The 22015-nt window shown below is 43.8% G+C and overlaps 1 protein-coding gene across 2 annotated transcripts in view; it reads right to left on the reverse strand.

Annotated features, from left to right (window-relative positions):
• ASIC4 (acid sensing ion channel subunit family member 4) overlaps window positions 1-22015 on the reverse strand; it is a 240528-nt gene that overhangs the window by 39928 nt on the left and 178585 nt on the right. Inside the window, exon 1 of one of the 2 annotated variants that reach the window (XM_075829130.1) lies at window positions 6412-6448. The exons of the other annotated variant lie outside the window; for it this stretch is intronic. The gene's annotated coding sequence lies outside the window, so the exon portion shown is untranslated. Of the gene's footprint in view, window positions 1-6411; window positions 6449-22015 lie in introns of those variants that run through there. 2 annotated transcript variants of the gene reach the window in all.

Consider the following 22015-nt stretch of genomic DNA (forward strand, 5'->3'; position numbering starts at 1 on the left):
CCATGGTTGCGGCGACACACAGCTGCCTGTTCCACAATTGGCCACTTGATGGCAGTATGACACAATGATGATAAAACCTAGAAGTTGCCTGGAGGTGTCAGACAAGGAATAGAACAGATCTGACTTCCACAAGTTGAAAGTGAACAGGATTAACCATTTCACCACTGGTATGAAGGGTCAGATGTTCTTGATGTGGATTCTTTTTATACATCTTCCAATATTTCTGCTCCAAGTTATCCACACAAGTCCCTCTATTACTCCCTGTATCACCCACATCCATCACACTCCAATCTCTTCCTTCCTTCTAGGAGAATGCTGATAACTGTAACTATCGCTGATCCAGTGGCACTCCAATAGGAAAGTGCATATTGTCTGCCCTCATCTACCGCATCATATTCCATGGTTTAATAAAAAAAGAATGAAAACCAAGACTGAAGTTTACCTTGAACATATACATATATCCAAAAATGGCGAACACTAATGCCACCTAAACACTATATATACCTAAATATGCATTACTGCTGAATTTACTTACAATAGGGAGGTTCTTAGCGCACATTCTGATCAAATTGTGTGAGCCCACCTGCCAAGATAAGGCGACCTCTATGAGGTGGGGACCTACGCTGCACATACACCCAGAACTGGGACTAAGCCTACATATATACCTGGGGATGGTAGGAACCAGCATTAAACTGATTAAAATCACCCAGGGCAGAATGGGAGGAGGGCAAGATGAAAAATGGAGGCAGTCACTAGCCCCACATATAGGAATCACATAAACAACACAAAAGTTTGAACAGCACATTCCATCAAAATGATACAAAACGTGTAACATGCAAGAACAACCGTGACTGTAAGGCCTCATGTTCACGAACGTAAAAACGCCCGTAATTACGGGCCCATAGACTTCTATTGGCCACGGGTACCTTCCCGTTTGCTACGGGCAGGCCCATAGAAGTCTATGGGGCTCCCGTAATTACGGGAGAGTTGCTAGGCGACGTCAGGGGATAGTCACTGTCCAGGGTGCTGAAAGAGTTAACTGATCGGCAGTAACTCTTTCAGCACCCGGGACAGTGACTACCGCTGGAGTTAATACTATTAAAAGTTAACTTACCCAGAACTCCCTGCTTCTTCCTCTAGTCCGGCCTCCTGGGATGACGTTTCATCCCATGTGACCGATGCAGCCAATCACAGGCCAATCACAGGCTGCAGCGGTTACATGGACTGCCGCGTCATCCAGGGAGGACGGACTTGATGTCAAAAGAGGAACGCGTCACCAAGACAACGGCCGGGGTACGTATGAACTTCTTTTACTTTCAATCGCTGTGGAAACTCTGCCCGAAAGGGCTGCCCCTTCTCTCTTTCCGGCGCTGATAGAGAGAAGGGGCTGTTGATTAGTGCAGAGAAAATGGGTCTGTAAATACGGGTGAAATACTGGTGACACTGGACCCGTATTTACGGGCACGGGTCCGTAAATACTGGTGGAATACGGGTCGAATACGTGTGACAAAGGAGCCGTATTTACGCCAGTATTTACTGGAGGAAAAAAATACTTACGTGTGCATGAGGCCTAAATATACAGCACACTGTGAACACTAATGACACCTAAACACTATGAATAAATATATATGCATTACTGCTGAATCTACATATATATATATATATATATATATATATATATATACAAACAAATTCCAATTTTATAATACAGAGCCACCACCAGGGGGAGCTTACTGTTTACTGTATTACTCAATAATAACACAGTATGCAGTTAGCTCTTGCGCTCCCCCTGGTGGTGGCTGCAGTCGGAATATAATTGATTTTTCGAGTTCTTTACATGAGCATGTAGTGTAAAATGAATGTTTGCAAGAATGTGCTGCTTCTTTTTTCTAACATTTAGGCCCGATTTACACGAGCGTGTGCGTTTTGCGCACGCAAAAAATGCAGCGTTTTGCGTGCGCAAAAGGCACTTAACAGCTGCGTGTGTCATCAGTGTATGATGCGCGGCTGCGAGATTTTCACGCAGCCGCCATCATTTTGACACTCCGTTTGGATGTTTGTAAACAGAAAAGCACGTGGTGCTTTTCTGTTTACATTCAGAGTTTGACAGCTGTTGCGCGAACCACGCAGTTCGCACGGAAGTGCTTCCATGAGACCTGCGTGGTTTTCACGCACCCATTGACTTCAATGGGTGCGTGATGCGCGAACAGCGCACAAAGAAAGGACATGTCGTGAGTTTTACGCAGGGCACTCGCGCTGCGCAAAATTCACGCACTGTCTGCACTGCCCCATAGCCTAATATAGGTGCGTACGACACGCGTGAAGAGCACGCGCGTCGCACGCGCGTATATTATGCTCGTGTAAATGATGCCTTACATGAAAAGGAATTGCTAGATACAGATTAGAAATCCTACGATTTAGTGTATACAGCTCTATGCAGACCTATGTGTCTCCATGGTTACAGACTACAAACAAATCCTGTGTAGTCTGATCCTGCAGTCATGTGTTACTCCTATTATTGATAATCTACAGACAGTAGAAGTGTAGACAGATGTAAGAGAGTAACACACGGCTGCAGGATTAGACTACACATGGTTTACTTGTAGTCTGTCACCATGGAGACGCATAGGTCTGCAAAGTAGCTGTATACACAAACAATAGGAGATTAGAAATCAAGACAATTTGCAAAGTTACTTCATTTTTAATTTAGAAGAATTGGAGCAATAATAATAATAATAAAAAAAAAAAATGGTTGCAAAAGTATACATGCCCCTTAAGATAGACCTAAGTTAATAAAACACTTAATATACAGTATATGCATTCGTAATTTCACAATAGCCACAGGTTGGGGACCCCCGCCTGGGAGTAATGAATCTGTGCCCTATTGGATATATTTGCACCGACTACATTTCAACCCCTAAAGTGCCAATGAAGGACGTGAACTCTAGGGGGCGCTATGTGTAGCAGTATTAGTTGCCCAAGACCCAGGGGGGCCCAGGTATAGGCTCTTTAAATGAGATTATTGGACATAAAGTGACCCGTCTGATTTGCCTGCGGCTGCCAGGGCATGCTGAGAGTTGTAGTTTCACAAGAGCTGGAGGGACACAGTTTACGCACCCCTGATATAGACATTCTAATAAACATTTTCCAGGTAACATACAACTACCACCATCATCTCCTTGTGATGCTTTCACTTGATGTTACGACCTGGTACAAAAACAACCACCGATCCTCGGAAAACTCCATCAATGACCTCATTGGAATTCTTACCCATAATGCACCTGACCTACGCGGCCGCCGTATGAATCAGATTATAATTAACAACAATGTCATTAGCAAAGGGATTAAAACGAGTAATCCCTCCCCTGCTGACCAAAGCCTCATTGATCTGTGCAGTAATACCCAATCTATGGGATTTGATCGGGTAACGTGGCGGCCATATTGACCATTACGGGTCACTGAATCTATTTTAACCCCTTCCTGCCGCAGCCATTTTTCAGATTTTCACTTTCGTTTTTTCCTCACCACCTTCCAAAAGCCGGAACTTTTTTTTTAGTTTTTCATCAATATTGCCGTATGGGGGCTTGTTTTTTGCGGGACGAGTTGTAGATTTTCGCAGCCCCATTTATTGTACCATATAATGTAGAGGGAAACTGGGAAAAAAATATTTCTGGGGTGGAATAGGAAAAAAACAGCGATTCCTCAATCTTTTGGGTGGTTTTGTTTTTACGGCGTTCACCGTGCGGTAAAAACGGCATGTTAACATTATTCTGCGGCTCAATACGATTACAGCGATACCAAATTTATATCGTTTTTTATGTTTTACTATTACAAGGAAAAAACTGATTGTTAAAAAGAAAATGTTAGTTTTGTCGCCACATTCTGGGAGCCGGAACTTTTGTATTTTTCCGTCGATTTAGCGGTATGAGGGCCTATTTTTTGCGGGGCGAGCTGTAGTTTATATTGGTACCATTTTGGGGTACATGAGACTTTATCACTTTTTATGAAGTTTTGCATTTCTGACGTTGTTCATTTTTTACGGCGTTCACCGCGCGGACTAAATAACGATATATTGCAATAGTTCAGACTTTTACGGACGCGTCGGTACCAGTTATGTTCATATTTTTTAAAAATTGTTTTTACATTGTGCTTTACGCAAAATGAGAAAAGTTTTTAAAAAAACAAAAACAAACCTTTATTTTACTGGTTTTTTTTGCTTGTCCCCTAGGGGGCTTGAACCAGCGATCGTTGGATCGCTTGCACGATATACTGCAACACCAATGTATTGCAGCATATGTTGGTTCTGACAGTCTCCTATGAAGCCCTGCCGGAGGCTGGGCTTCATAGGAGTACAAAGATGGCGGACATGAGGGCCTTCATCAGGCCCCCAGGCTGCCATGCCAACCAACGGAACACCCCGATCTCACCGCAGGGGGGTCATTGTAACGTTACAGGGGGTTGCCCCCCTGTTTCCAGTGATTTAAATGCCGCGGTCACTATTGATCACGGCATTTAATGTGTTAAACGAGCGGGATCCCACTCATTACCTGGAAGTGTCGGCTGTAAGATACAGCCGACGCGCTCGTCCTATGGAGCAGGCTCAGTCCGTGAGCCCGCTCCATACTCCCTCACCCCACGTGCGCCGTGTGTGTGTGTGTATATATATATATAGCTGATGTCGGGAAGGGGTTAATATTACTTTGCCTGAGCTGTAGAAGAAGGTGATCAGGCAAATAACCCGCGAGTTCTAATCCTGTGGGTTCCTGTATATTATTTGCGTTCATAAACCAGAGCGGCAGAAATCACATTCATTATTTTCTCATATTTCCCTCTCTCCGAGCAGCGACACAGAATGAGTCATTGTCCGATGTGGCCGCGCTGGAGACCTCGGCTGTAAGGACAACAACTCTCAACTTATTAAACATTTTAATTCTACACGACAAGTCTCTCCTGAGTGAGGACGGAGATGACCATGATGAAACGTCGCCTCTCCACAGATGATGGATTTCTGAAAGAACTTAAAAATTCCAGTTCTCTGACTCCAGGTGGAGCGAAGCACATGAAATCAATGGGGAATTGAAACCATTGCACCATTTAACCCCTTAAAGCGAATGTCCACCACCATGTCATATTCAGGTCCGAAATTCTCAGTTGATTAATTTCTTAATATATCTTTATAGTGTTGGGAGTTCTGTTTTTCTGACACACAGCTCCAAATCTCCTGGGTTTCATGACGAAACTGTGACTACCTGCAACAAGCACTAGGTGGAGCTGAGGAGCTCACTACATACAATTTACATTGAACTCAATAATAACACAGTATACAGTGAGCTCCCCCTAGTGGTGACTGCAGGAAGCCAGAATTCTATCATTCAATTCTATATCTTTGCAGGAGATTTGGAGCTCTGTATCAGAAAAATGGAGCTCCAACTTCTATAAAAATATAATGAGGAATTAATCAGCACAAAATGTTCGATTTAGTGGTTAGCTATTAAACTTTTTAAACATTATTTTAAAAATAATTCAATGTTTAAATATAATACCATGTTAGCTCTGTTTCTTTTATATTTAACTGTAAAGAATTGGAAGATCTATGTATTCTTATAAAATATTTTCTGTTCATATGAAATGCAGAGGGTTCTGTTAGGACATGTCTAAGGTATCATCACAGGACAGCCCTGGGGGTCTCTATTAGGCTTTATTCAGACGAACGTGAATTACGTCCGTGCAACGCGCGTGATTTGCACGCGCGTTGCACGGACCTATATTAGTCTATGGGGCCGTGCAGACATGTCCGTGATTTTTACTCAGCGTGAGTCCGCTGAAAAAAAGTCACGACATGTCCGTTCTTTGGGCGTTTTTCGCGCATCACGCACCCATTGAAGTCAATGGGTGCGTGAAAACCACGCATGTCGCACGGAAGCACTTCCGTGCGAACTGCGTGATTCGCGCAAACAGCTGTCAAAAGGATGAATGAAAGCAGAAAAGCACCACGTGGTTTTCTGTTTACAAACATTCAAATGGAGTGTCATAATGATGGCAGCTGCGCGAAAACCAGGCAGCCGCGCATCATATGCTGATGCCACACGGAGCTGTTAAGTGGCTTTTGCGCACGCAAAACGCCGCGTTTTTGCGTGCGCAAAAACGCCACTCTCGTGTGAATGAGGCCTTAGGCCCAGGGCCATCACAGCCCAGCAAAACGGGTTGATTTAGAGCAAACAAAGGGGCAGACATTTTACCTGAGTTGCTGCAGACAGAAAACAATGTATTGACTTCTATGGGAGTGTAGTGGGCATGCTCTGTATCATGAGCAGAGGGCACTGTGCAGGGAGGAAGAGGAGGGAAGAGCGGCTGATCTATTATGGTGTGATCCTTTGTTATCTTCCCCCAGCTTTGTCATTGAAGTCTTACCTTCCATTGCAACCCTGCCCTGTAATGAGAATGAGATGAGTTCTGGACCTGCCTCTAGTGACGTTTCAATCTATTGTGAAAACAACAACATTTCAGATAGTAACATAAAAATAAAACAAATACCAAAAATGTAAATAAAACGTTTAACATAAAAACTTGAAACGTGAAGTCGTTTTCTGCCGATAAATTTGCTCCTTCAGCACAATGGAGAGCGCACCCTCCGTCCAGTAATAAGAGTCCTGCAGATCAGCACCATGGACAGCAGCGATACAGGGGCGGAAAAGACAATTCAGGACAGGAAGACTCCATTGTCATTGTCAGTCGTGTTTATTTATACAGATAATCCGCTATATGAACAGCTCTAAGCTCATCCCTTGTTGTCATATCCAAGGGCAGCAGAAAATACACAAGTTGTCCTGATCGATAAGATCTGGATTTTTCATTAAGGTAATGGTCTGCAACCTGTGACACTTCAGCTGTTGTGAAACTACAACTACCAGCATGTCCGAACAGACCAGGTCCATGCTAGGGCTGTGCTAATATTCCACTACAAGACCAAAATGCAATAATTTCTATATAGTTTATATCTACATGTGATATTTGAAGAACTTTGCAAAATCTTTACATATGTTGTTTTATACTCCATTCACATCCAGAGCTGCATTCAACATTTTCCTGGTTTACTATTAGTGACCTCGGAATAAGTGATCTTGCTTTTTGCTGCTGCCCCCTGCTGGTTTAGCGCATGCTCTAGCGTGATACATTGTAGAAGATCTAATGATGGCATGAGGCAATCTATAGCAGAGAAAAAATGCACTGAATTAGATGCAGCTCTGGATGTGAGCAGAGTATTAGATAATGATATAACTTAATATCAGTGCAAGTAATTAATTGTCACTTAGACTTAAACGGTAAAATTGGGTTCTGACAGTAATTTTAGCTGCAGCTCAATATAGTAAATGGAACAATGGAGGACTGAAGAGGCAGCAGAAACCAAGAAACGCGTCAGAAATTACTTGCAGAGTGTGAGAATCTCTCCGTTTTTCTGCCATAAAGCCTTGTAATTGCATTATTCATATTTTCGTGCATTTCGCAGCCGTTTAATAGCATAAAAAAAACAACGAAATTCTCATTAATAATGTATAAAGCCCCAAGAGTTTCATCTTCTATAGTCACTGAGTAATTATTATACATGGTGAGATGTAAACTCCTGTGTATGGAGATAAGACTTCAGCCTACATGGTCAGTAACGGGATCATCCAATAGGGGGCGCCCGCTTATTGCTGCTCTGGGAGTAGAACCGTACTTGGAATATCTGGAAGACTCACAGAAAAAGGGGTGATCACCCAGACTCCCGGAAGAGTGGAAAATTTCCTGGGTACCCCACTTCAAACAAGATGTCTACGATAATCTGCAATTGCTGTCAACCCCTTAATGAAGCATGAATACAGAGAAGAGTCTTAGTGATTCTTGCACTTGAGCTCAGCAGGGGCACATTTTGGGAAGGGGGGTTACTAGTACCTGGAAAAAAACATCTAAGTTACTCATGAGATTTATATGATAAAATTATTTTTTGCCACCACTAGGGGGAGCTCATTACATGCAAATTTATTATAGAGATGAATTGGAGCTGTATAATTCCCTATGCAGTGAGCTCCCCCTAGTGGTGGCTGCAGGCAGACAGAATTTTATCATGTAACTCTATGGCTTATTGAAGAGAAGTAGGGGATTTGGAGCTTTGCACTAGAAAAACTCTATCAAGATTTCTACACCTAAATCACCTCTACTAACCCCTGCACCATCCAAAACCACCAGAAATAGGTGATAACCAGCGTTACCAATTGTCCGTAAAACTCCCAGACATTCAATATAATGGGTGAGGGGCATTTTGCCATCTCCAACGTGGGCACTGAAATCTTGGAGAATGGGGACCCCCCTTTAAAAATCCTGCATTGGTCTGATCTACAGACTACAGCCCGAGGATTAGGACTGACGATCCTGGCGTTTGTTAACAGGGAGCTTAATGGGGTGACTCAGAAGAACCTAACGAGGATAATAAGAGGAATATAACGGAATAGATAAAATGCAATAAAGGAGACAAAAGTGAATCACAGAGATCAATGCAAGTGACAAACACAACGGAGACCGAGCCGCCTGTCAACTGCCCAATTAACCGCCCCGAGAAGCGGAACACCTGGGTCCTGGGAGGCGTTCATGTGGCCGAGAGCCAGGAAATCAGGATCGTCAAGGTAAAATAATTGCTCTGGGTGACAGAACTCCGGTCTCTGCTGCTAATGTGAACTCCACCTGCGAATTATAGCGCACATAGAAGGAATGCGGCTAATTGGGGGCAGTTATTCAATTCTATAGGTAGAGGAATGGGGGGAGGTTGGAGGGACACTTAGGCTGGGTTCACACTGTGCATTTTGTTGTTGCATTTTTAACAAGCGTTTTTTTGTTTTAGTAGATAAACGTCCATGTTTCTCAACGGAAATTCATCAACCAAAAAAAAAAAAAAAAGTTAAATGTTAAGAACGTCACAAAAACGAACGCGCAGTGTGAACCCAGCCTTAATGACCCATGCAGTAATCTGTGAGCAGGGGGTGCTGAGGATTTATAAAAGTGCTGAAGTCATTCTTCCAGTTTCATACAAATAAAGTTTGAAAAGTTCTGCAACTTTCTAACATAATTTGTGTTTCAATTTATCCTTTTTAAGATCTCTGCTTGCTGTCAGTAAGTGGATACATTTTTACATCCACAGAATGAAAATTCAGAATTAGGCATCATGCACACGACCAAAGTTTTATCCGCAATTACGGATCCGTAATTGCGGATAAAATACTGACACATTCATTTCTATCGGCCACGCACCAGTCCCGTGTATTTATAGGTGCGTGTCCGGGCCGTAGAAATGTAGAATAAAATATAGGACATGTCCTGTTTTTTCGCATTTACGGACCGTGCTCCTATACTTACGTTCTGCAAACGCGGATGACACTCCGTGGCCCCTCCATGCAGTATTCACTGACCATAAATACTGCACGGTCGTGTGCATGGGGCCTTCGTCCTACTCACAGCTGAAAGTTTGCTACAATTGTATCCAGTCTGGACGATCCTCTCTGAGTTCAATATATCATCAGCACAAATCTCTCACTTGTCCTGATAGCTTGTTACAATGTATCAGCCCAGGGAAAATGTATCGATCTGGAGTCCAGCCTGTTTAGCTCACAGAGGATTGTCTAGACTGGATACAATTGTAACAAACCCTCAGCTGTGATCAGTATACACTTTTTAGCCTCTGTATAGAAACAAGACTGTTTCCATTAATTGCTAGCAAGCAGAGATCCTGAAAATGGTTAGGAATCTAAATACAAAGTCGATTACACAATTTCCAGAACTTTTCTTTATATAACGATGAATGTTTATTAACCTAAAACTGGAGAACCCCTTTAGTGATTTATACGGGTACCAATAAGGAAGGGGGGGATTTAATGTGTCATGCAGATAATGTTGGAGTATTTCGGGGGTTTTTAGAGTGATTTCTGGGAAGACGATAAAGGTTATAGGAAGGTCGATAATGATTTATACAGACACTGTAGGGGAAGAGGTGAAATTTGGGGGGGGGGGGGGGGGGTGGGGCATATAATACATTCTATAATAACCCAATTATAAACCATGAGAATATTTGGGATTATTTTGTGGGTGAGAGCCGGAGGAATCAGGATCATGGGGTCACGAGGGGGGGGGGGGGGGACTTGGGTCTGTGTTGCTAATGCGAACTGATTTGGAGATCTCCACCTGCACATTACAGCACACTGCGGGGGAGCGGCGCGCGGAAGGGGTTAAACTTGCTAACGGCGCGGTGGATTTCTCTAATACCAGGAATTCCCGCCAAGTCTTGGTCCAATTACTGTGACACGAGGTTAACAAGAAAAAAAAAAAAAAGAAGGCGATGGAAGAAACGGCCCCAAGATGAACACAAAGGTTGGTCTGAATGTTTTTTGCTCGGCTCTATCTGCTATCTTTAATTTCGCAGTAATATCCTTTTTGCCGCTTCTCCGGCCTCCGCTGTCGGCTCCGCACTCTCTTTTCATTACAGCTCAGCTCGTGTCTCAAAGTCGATAATCATTTTTCATTTTTTTCCCCTTCTAAATCCACACCTGCCCCTCCTCCCCCCGAGCCCTATCTCCCTACCACGTTGCCCGGCTATGAGCCCCTGCCAATTTCCCACTGCCGCCCCCCCCGATTCACAGCCGGGGTTTTACAAGATCCCTCATTTTCTCCCAGTTTTTGTGAAACTGTTCGTAATCTCTGCGGTTACAGCCACGACGGGAAGATTTCTGCGCTATACTTATATTATGTTCATGCGTCTGTAGAAATAGACAGGAGTTAATTAAACTTACTGTAAATCTAATGGAACATTTTTATGGGAAACCATCACCGGCACAGGCATCTTAAAGTTAAAGGAGTTTTTTTTTCCAAAACAGCGCCACCCTTGTCCATGGTAGCATTTGGTATTGCAGCTTAAAAATACTGGATTTTTTACAGAAATCTGACGGACTCCAATATTATAAGTCAATGGGATCTATAAGGATTAGTTTTAATCTGTTCAAAAATGCATCCATCATACCGGTCATGGCTGTAATAGAGGGTTGGGAGGTTCGGGTTATACTGGCAAATAATCGGGAAAAAGAAAAAATAGGACAAGTCATTATACCGGCCGCATTTGATGTCCGGGCTTATTGAAATCAATGTGTGCACGGTCCGTGATTTGCGGACGGCCCGCAGATGACACTCTGGAGCCGTCCGTGCCGTAATCACGGGCTGTGCACGCGGCTACGGCCGTGTGCATGAGGCCTAAGCAATAGACATCGTGTCATAGTGAGAAGAAAAAAATCTGCAAAAGGCCTTTACTATGACAGGTGGTGCAGCGGGGGACAGGCTGACGTAGGGACTGGAGAGTCCTTAAAGTGCCCTCCTGCTAATTTCTACAATTCCCTTATGGACATCTATAGTGGCGCATAAATAAACAACACAACCGCATCAATCACGGACGGATTTCAGTTCTGTTTTACCTTCCTGATTTGCTGGAGCATTGGTAGAGAAAAGTTATCCTTAAAGGGTATGTCCACAATTTTGCAGGCATCAGAGCTGAAATCTCCCAGCATTCCCTGCTTGTTCAGTGTCTGCACAGAGCTTGTTCAGCGGATTTTGTATTCTAGACAATGCCATCTTTACACCAGATCCTGTACAATAATCTGGTGGAGGAAAAACTAACCCCCCCCACCCGCATTATTAGGGGTGTGTCTTAAAGGGATATTCCAGGAATCAACATTTATCCCCTATCCATTCACAGTCTATAGGACTGACGGAGACCGTCGAGTACAACGCTCATCTGTTTCAGTCCTATAGACTTTGAATGAAGCAGCCGGGAGCATGCTCGTCCGCTGATGCATTTAAGCTCCTAACTGTGAGGGGTGCAGTGAAGAGAAATGGGGGGCTCGGGTCCCACCACCCAGAGGTTGGGTCCACAGCAATCAGACACATCACCTATCCTGTGGATAGGTGCTAATTGTCAATTCTGGAAAGACCCCTTTAATTTACAGTTTGTTGACTGTTTCCAGTAATAATCAGCAGAATTATAAATTCAGCTCTGGAGTATAGTAAGTTAGTATCAGTACAAGATAAGAAAAGCAATGGCCGTGCTGGGCTTATGACACAGCGCCGTGAAAAAGGGGCAGGACTGTGCCATAAATACCCGTAATGACCGCCATATTCATGGGCTGTCATTAAGGGGTTAAACTGCATGAAAAAATGCAGAAAAACGCCATACCCAGGGCATGCTGCGTCAAATCAACGCCACTAACAAAAAAAAACTGCAGAAACGCCACAAACCAAAACGCATTAAAACGCAAAACGCATTAAAGCCATTAAAAATGCCACGAAAAACACAGAAAAACGCTGTGTGTGAATTGAGCCTAATGCTTGTCCCTAGAGATTGCGCTGCTGTATGCTTGATATTAGCCGTACACATGAATGAGAGGGGGGGGGGCACATACTTTCGGCCATAGACTGTATGTATGTTTTATAGCAGTAACAGTAATATAAAATACAATGTCTATTAATTCTCTGAGTCATTTGTAGCAAAAAAAAAAATGGAGCTGAAAAGCCATAAATATATAAAATGCACGACACACGAGGGGTCCTCCCCTCTGAGCAGGGGCTGGTGGCAGGTTGTACCCCCTGTCGGCAGAGAAGATTGTACGTGACAAGATAGAGGTAGATCTTGTCTGTATGTCATGTATTAGACACTGTAGATGCAGATTACCTGTGACTGAAGACAGCGTGACGGGTGTGACGGGTGTGACGGGAGTGATGGATGTGACGGGTGTGATGGATGGCGCTGGAGTCTTGTTCTGATTTTTAATGCATAAAGAATAGAATGAGAAGGAGCAAGCTGCTGCATCACCTCCTTCATCTATCTATCTATCTATCTATCTATCTATCTATCTATCTATCTATCTATCTATCTATCTATCTATCTATCTATCTATCTATCTATCTATCTATCTATCTATCCATCCATCTATCCAGAAGCTTAGTTAGGTTCTCCAGCACCCGAGGCAAAGATTCCGTTTGGCGCACCCCCCGAACCTCTTTCCCAACATCTCCGCCCCCCTCGCCATGTTTGTTTTCTCTACCAATCAATGAGGTGTAATTTTTTTTCCACAACTCGAGCATAAAGCCATTTGTACATTTTAACAAGCAATATAGTTCTATATACAACACCAAAACCAAGCTCATTACATATATACAGCACCAGAACAAAGCTCATTGCATGTATACAGCACCAGAACAAAGCTCAGTACATATATACAGCACCAGAACAAAGCTCAGTACATATATACAGCATCAGAACAAAGCTCATTGCATATATACAGCACCAAAACAAAGCTCAGTACATATATACAACATCAGAACCAAGATCAGGACATAAATACAACACCAGAACAAAGATCAGTACATATATACAGCACCAGAACAAAGATCAGTACATATATACAGCACCAGAACCAAGATCAGTACATAAATAGAACTCCAGAACCAAGCTCAGTACATATATACAACACCGGAACCAAGCTCATTACATATATACAATACCAGAACAAAGATCATTACATATATATTACATATTTTAACAAGCAATATAGTTCTATATACAACACCAGAACCAAGCTCATTACATATATACAGCACCAGAACAAAGCTCATTGCATGTATACAGCACCAGAACAAAGCTCAGTACATATATACAGCACCAGAACAAAGCCCATACATATGTACAGCACCAGAACAATGCTCAGTACATATATACAGCACCAGAACAAAGCTCATACATATGTACAGCACCAGAACAAATCTCATTGCATAAATACAGCACCAGAACAAAGATCAGTATATATACAGCACCAGAACAAAGATCAGTACATATATACAGCACCAGAACAAAGATCAGTACATAAATAGAACTCCAGAACCAAGCTCAGTACATGTATACAACACCGGAACCAAGCTCATTACATATATACAACACGAGAACAAAGATCATTACATATATACAACAACAGAACCAAGCTCATTACATATGTAGAACACAGGAACAAAGCTCAGTACATATATACAGCACCAGAACAAAGATCAGTACATAAATACAACATCAGAACAAAGCTCAGTACATATATACAGCACAAGAACAAAGCTCAGGACATAAATACAACATCAGAACCAATCTCATTACATATATACAACACCGGAACCAAGCTCATTACAAATATACAACACCAGAACCAAGCTCAGTACATATATACAACACCAGAACCAAGCTCATTACATGTATACAACACCTGAACCAAGCTCATTACATATGTACAGCACCAGAACAAAGCTCAGTACATATATACAGCTCCAGAACTAAGCTCAGTACATATATACAGCTCCAGAACAAAGCTCAGTACATATATACAGCTCCAGAACAAAGCTCAGTACATATATACAGCTCCAGAACAAAGCTCAGTACATATATACAGCTCCAGAACAAAGCTCAGTACATATATACAGCACCAGAACAAAGCTCATACATATGTACAGCACCAGAACAATGCTCAGTACATAAATACAGCACCAGGACACAGCTCAGTACATATATACAGTACCAGAACAAAGCTCAGTGCATATATACAGCACCAGAACGGAGCTCAGTACATAAATGCAACACCAGCACAAATACAGCTCAATTTAGTGCAACCCCTGCCATATATTGCACTAAATTGTTTACAACTCCCAGCATGGCCCGAACAATGGTAAGGATATGCTGGGAGATGCTGTTTCACAAAAAGAAAAATCATACCACCCATCATCTCGCTGCAGATCATACAGTGACTACAGTGCTGATTAGAGGCAGAATAAACATTTACATTAAGTAACTCACAGGTGATGATCTCAGATTCTAGTTGTTCTTTTTCTCTTTTCTTTTCCATCTGGTCCAGACCTCTATGATGACTTCTCCCTGCCACGGCCTATTTCTGCAGTTTGCATCTCACAAGTATTCAGCTTCTCACTTTTCAAATATTTCTGCACCTATAAACAAAGATAAAGTTCTCATGGTGCCAGACACTGTGCCCCTAAATATAATAGCGCCATACACTGCACCTCTAATTATAATAGCACCATACACTGTGTCCCTGATTATAATAGCACCATACACTATATCCCTGATTATAAAAGCACCATACACTGCACCTCTAATTCTAATAGCACCATACACTGTGTCCCACAGAGACACACCTTGCCCCCTGTAGATAGTGCCCCCATAGATCCCTCTGTAGATAGTGCCCTACATAGATCCCCCTGTAGATAGTGACCCCCATAGAGCCCCAGTAGATAGTGCCCCACATACAGCCCCCTGTAGATAGTGTCCCACTTATAGCCACCCCTGTAGATAGTGCCCACATATAGCCACCCCTGTAGATAGTGCCCTACATATATATACATTCTCGCTATCTATCTATCTATCTATCTATCTATCTATCTATCTATCTATCTATCTATCTATCTATCTATCTATCTATCTATCTATCTATCTATCTATCTATCCATCCATCCATCCACTTTGGTAAGACCCCTCCATTAAAGCTAGGGCTCTACCATAACTTCAGACATTCCATAATGTACAGGATGTGAAGACATGCAATAATCACATACATTGGAATGCACTGGGCAGTGGTTGTGACTGATTCTGCCAATGGCATGACGAGGCTATAGAAGGTGCATTGATAGAAGTTGTATCCGAGAGGACCCAAATCTCTCTCTGCCACATAAGAAGACATTAAGGTTATGAGGTTCTGCAGCAGCTGAAGTGTGTATTATGAGGTTCTGCTATGATGTTCTCACAGTGTAACCAACCGGGGCTATAGAGGGTGCAAATGTAGCAGTCACAAATAAGCCCTGGTGGTCCTCTTCCACATAAGACACCAGTATTATAAATGGCACATGGTAGATGGGGGCCCCGTTACAGATTTAGCATTGGGGCCCCGAAGCTTCTTCCTTAGGCCCCATGCACACAGCCGTGCCTTTAATCACGGGTCGCGATTGCGGGCACGGCCGTCCGCCGACTGCCGCGGACAGCAAAGTATGGGAGTATGGGAGCACGGCCCGTAAAAAGCAAAAGAACGGACATGTCTTATGTTTTGCGGTACACTTCTATGGGCAGACATCTTCCCGTAAATATACAGGAAGTGGATGTGTCTGTAATTACGGACTATTTTTACGGTCGTGTACGTCTGATTTCCATTTCGCCATATCTCCATAGAAGTCAATGTAAATGTGTCACATCCGTGAAGGTTGATGGTTGTCCAACATTTACATGGACTTCTATAGGTGAGTGCAAAAATGACTCGAATCTCCCAAAAATCCTAGGACTGATGTGACCGAGAAGAAGATGTCAAACCCAAAAGTACCAATTTATTGCAGAACTACCACCCCCTGCATCCACCTCTACTCTGCGCCAGTATCACCGGAGGACCACAATTATCCTAAGTAACCGGCCATATATTTCCAACCACTACTCCCCGGCATGGCTTTATTATCCCATTAGATGTTAATGTTATACGGCCCCTTCCTCCCTCAGACTGCATCGCCTCTCTCCTTAAATCTTGACCGGTTTGTACATTGGCGCTCTATTAACCTGCTATATTTCTACGTAATGGAACAGCATTGGGTCAGTGTAATGTTAATGAATTACAAGGCTGGCCGGTGGCCGGGCGCGGCGTCCTGCAGCCCGTGCCATTTGTCTCTCGGGAATCTGTTCAGTTCTTCTCCACTTTATAACTCTCGTTCTTTTCTTTGTTCTTCATCTCAGCGTTTTCTTCTATCTCGTCCTCGGTAATCCGCCTTTCTTCTCCTGTCTGTATCTCCCTCTCTTTGTAGCGCCAGGCTCCCCGGCTCTTCCATTATCTCCCGTCTTTTGCTTTCAATATCCTTATAGTTTGCATTTCTGCTCCCTCTCTCTCTATACTTCTCTCTATCCCCTTATCTCCCAATTCCTTATCTCTCCTTCTCGTTCCCGCCTGGTACTTGCGGACTCCTGCGGGGCCCCACCCCTCGCCATAGCCTGCCGTGAGATGAGGGTATAACCCCATTATGCTGGGTAATTTCTGTACATAATTAGTTTTTTTCCCAGTTCAGTGATGTAAATCTCTTGTGATAAGGACCTATTCACCTTCACAAAGAGACAACCGTTGTGTCTGCTTCACATGTTGAGATCACAGGAGCCGCTAGTTCGTCTCTGGCTGCGCTGAATACATCCGGAGTCTGGTTCCCCGGTGACTGGTGGCAGGTCCTGGAACCTATTGTAAGTTTTTTCTGCCCCATTCACCTCCCCTTGGGCTTCGTCAGGCGTTAAAGTTGAGGATTCTCATGAGTGATGTCATCATTCAGACTTTTGTATGTAATAATTGGGGGGGGGGGGCACTGAGACAGATTTTGCATTGGGGCCCTGGAGCTATACCACTGAATGAAACCAAAGGTGAGCCTACCATAGAGGCAGTCTGTCTGGCTGCATTGGGGCCCAACTCAAGTTGGTGCCATCCTCTATTTCCAATGGATATTGAGAGAGGGGGAAGGAAACACATGGCACCATAATGGCGGAGGGAATTTTGACCTTTGCAATGGGTGAGGATTGTGATGTCATCATCAGGGGGACCCCATTTATATTCTTGTGATAGGATTCCCTCACCTTTGTATATGCCCCTGAATAAAAAACTTTGTGAAACTGTGTTGGAAATGTAAAGGTGGCCATACACATTAGAAATCTGTAGGCCAAGCATTCGTTTGGCCCACCGCTATTCCTCCCGACTCCCCATACACATGTACGTTCAGCTCGTTATCAAGTTTCCATCTTCCATTGTAGATGATTCTGTTCATATCAACCTGTGGATACAATGTAATGTAGAGCAATTCATGTTTCTGGAGATTAATAACAAACACGCTGGAAGATATTGATATAGGTGGGTACGGGGGGGGGGGGGGGTCCGCGGACATCCCCCCGCAGGTATAACAATCATGATATTCTGTGCAGCAGGTGGACCGTGTCATGTTATAATCTTACATATTTAACGAGGGTATAACACGATTATTATATCGGAAAGTAAAAAGTGGCACAAGCCAGCGCTGCGGGGACAGCAGTGTATGGAAACAGCGGCAGTGAAACTGTCTGAAGAAAAAAGTTCTATCTTCCCATGAATAAGCAAAAAATAAACTGCATTGTACTTTATAAATGATGGGTTTAAAAAAACAAAACAAAAACATAAATAAAATGTAAATAAAATAAGAAATGACAAGTAAACAATAGTGATAATAATGGTCACTAGGAAGGTACTGGGGTAACACATCAATGTATACCAGAAATAGACCAGGGTAACAAACCACAAAACCAAGGAAGGACTAAGTCTAATAAACCACGGGACGCCAAAAAAGACTGGAGAAGAGATGGACAAAGGTAACAAACCATGGACCCAAAGGAATGACTGGGGTAACAAATCACTAGACACCAGGGAAGGACTGAGGGTAACAAACCATGGACCCCAAGGAAGGACTGGGGTAACAAATCACTAGACACCAGGGAAGGACTGAGGGTAACAAACCATGGACCCCAAGGAAGGACTGGGGTAACAAATCACTAGACACCAGGGAAGGACTGAGGGTAACAAACCATGGACCCCAAGGAAGGACTGTGGGTAACAAACCATGGACCCCAAGGAAGGACTGGGGTAACAAATCACTAGACACCAGGGAAGGACTGAGTGTAACAAACCATGGACCCCAAGGAAGGACTGTGGGTAACAAACCATGGACCCCAAGGAATGACTGGGGTAACAAACCATGGACCACAAGGAAGGACTGGGGTAACAAATCACTAGACACCAGGGAAGGACTGAGGGTAACAAACCATGGACCATAAGGAAGGACTGGGGTAACAAACCATGGACCACAAGGAAGGACTGGGGTAACAAACCATGGACCATGAGGAAGGACTGGGGTAACAAACAATGGACCACAAGGAAGGACTGAGGGTAACAAGTACGGACACCAGGAAACTAATATGGTAGTAAACCACTGGTCGCCAGAGAAGGACTGGGGTATGAATCCACTGGATACTATTGAGAGAATCAGGTAACAACCCAATGGACACCAGGGATATGCTAAGGAAACAAACTATGGACCCTGGGAAGGACTGGGGTAATAAACTACTGAACACTAGAAAATACTTGAGAAGAAATGGACTAAGGTAACGAACCATGGACCACTAGGAAGAACTAGGGTAACAAATCACTGGACACCAGAAAAGTCCTTGGAAGAGATGGACTAAGATAACAAACCATGGAACCCAAGGAAGGACTAGGGTAACAAATCACTAGACACCAGAGAAGGATTGAGGGTAATAAACCATGGACATCAGGAAAGGATTAGGGTAATAAACCCCTGGTCCCCAGGGAAGGACTGGACACGATGGAGGGAATCAGGTAGGAACAATGGACACCAGTGATGGAGCGGGGTAACCAACCAATGGACATTAGAAAACACTTGAGAAGCGATAGACTAAGGTTACAAACTATAGACCACTGGGAAGGACTGGGGTAACAAACCACTAGACAACAGGAAAGGTCTGAGGGTAACAAACCCCTGGTCACCAGGAAAGGACTGGGCTGTAAAACCACTGGACACGATGGAGGGAATAAGGTTAGAACCCAAAGGACACCAGGGATAGACTGGGGTAACAAACCATGGACCCCAGGGAAGCATTAGGGTAACAAACACCTGGTCACCGGAGAAGGACACCAAGAAAGGACTAAGCTAAGAAACTACTGGATGCCAAGAACCGGGTCACATCAGTCATCGGGACCTGGGGCTCTAAAAAGCTGCAAATTGTCACACAGGTGGGGGTTCTGCTGAGGAGTTATGAGGAGCAACTTCAATTCACACAACTCTCTATGATGTGCCCCTTCCTCTCAGCATATCCGATCCTATAGAGACAGCACCCAGATACTGCACCCAGAGGGGCGCCCGCTGTCTATTTCCACACTGGTTTCATTTCTTTAAATACAATTTTCCTCTAAACTCCATCTCACCCCAAAAATGTCCGCAGCCGCAGTGATTCATAACCCGGACACGGGCGGATTTTACTTCTCACACAGGAGCAATATTTGTAATAAGAAGACAAAGGTCACACAGCCGGGATGACAGATCCCCTCAGACTGAGCCCATCATTGCGCCCTCACATTTTAGGGTTGCAGTGCGGGCACGTTTTATACCGCAGCTTTTATTCTGGACCTAATACATCTAATAACATTTTATTTTTTGTAATGTCACGACTGCTACAAAGGAAAAAAAAAGACCGTGCAACAGATGTGGAAAGTAAATGTCATTAGCAGCACAAATGCCGGGCTACCTGTCAGGCTGCGGCACATGAATACAGAGCGGTGGTGCCCCCGAGACACTGGCGCGCCAAGGGTTAAGTGCTTATATTATATGCCTGCTCCTGCCATTGCTAGGATATACTATTGCATTAGGTTTTGTGATGCTCTATTCATAATACTGTAAATAATCCACATTAAGGACTCCACAGAATCAGTTATGACTAGACACTAGCGCAAAATACCCTATGACAGTACCGCCTGTCACATGCCCCGGCATCTCAGTGTTATCAGAGGGATACTAAGCCTTATGGCAGCCAATCAGAATCAAGCTTTTATTAAGCCAGCACAGGTGAGAAAATTAAAATAAATATCTAACTGGTTGCTGTGAAGCCCTGACTAACTATGATAACACTGAAGTGCCAGAGCCCTGGGACAGGAAGTGTTTTCTTGGGCACACAGATGCAGAAGTTCTTCTCACAGAAATCCTGTAACCTCAGAGGTTGATCTGGTAACTTGGTACATTTATAAAACAACCCAAAAGAGTTTTAATATGGATTTTTTTGGTGGTTCTTTTTTTGTTAGGAGTTGTCACAGCCCCGCCCCTTTGGCAACGTAATATATTTATTCTTTCTGTGTGATTTGAGGGGAACGTTGACTTTAAGAGAAAATATAAAAAAATTATTATGCCTCCGATATCAATCAATTAGTCAAAAATATAAATGCAGTTGTCACCATTGCTCACTTTATTCAATGAAGTTCTCCTTTCAGTGTCGTGAATGGTATATAATAGTTGTATGGGCACGGGTTCGTATGAACACTTGATCACAATTTAAACCGGGGAATAGCTGTACTGAAGGTAAAATTACAAAGTAATAGGGGAACGGGAGAATTATGTATTTGGTGGAGTTCCCCTTTAAATTTGCTCATGGTACCTGGTTCTATATTCCCGTGCCCCAGGTGTGCAGGTGTCTGCAAACACTACTCCGCTGCGCTGTCTGGGGCTTCAGAGGCCATATCACAATCACATCTATTTACCGTGAGCTCAGCGTCCAACATGAGCAGGTGTCGCTATTTGTCTCAATAATCTTGACCATGGTATAAATCACATCTGCGGGCGCCTCCTGTCCGTATTACTGAACCCACCTGCAGCAACGCATTTCGCTGGAGCTTAGCTGACTGATGACCCCGCTCTGTGCAGACATGGCGGGGGAGGCGACGGTCTGACGGGACCCCGCAAGCGGGTGATGGGAGGTAGTCTGTATACACAGTAGAGGAAGGGTTAAGTTCCTCATTTTAGGATTTGGCTCAGGCATCCCTGAGTCTGTGCCCCGTGGTGCCCCAGGGAATAAAAGGTGGCAAAGCAGCTGGAAGAAAACCTGCCAACACGAATACCGATTCCGCATCACATTTCTGAAAAGTTTGAACATTGAAAATGCAAATTCTACACTTGGCACCGATCCGCGGATTCAGCACGATGTCAGCTCTGCTGTATGGAGGAGGGTGGCGGGGGGTGAGAGATGCTGGCAAGGGTGGCAGATAGTAACCCCATGATGGCAATGCTGGTAGACATCCATACGTGACATTCTGGGGGGGGGGGGGGGTCTGTGCTGTGTTATAAAGCTGCACCCCCG

This window comes from Rhinoderma darwinii, chromosome 6 (assembly GCF_050947455.1).
Source record: "Rhinoderma darwinii isolate aRhiDar2 chromosome 6, aRhiDar2.hap1, whole genome shotgun sequence".
NCBI classification, from domain to species: Eukaryota; Metazoa; Chordata; class Amphibia; order Anura; family Rhinodermatidae; genus Rhinoderma; species Rhinoderma darwinii.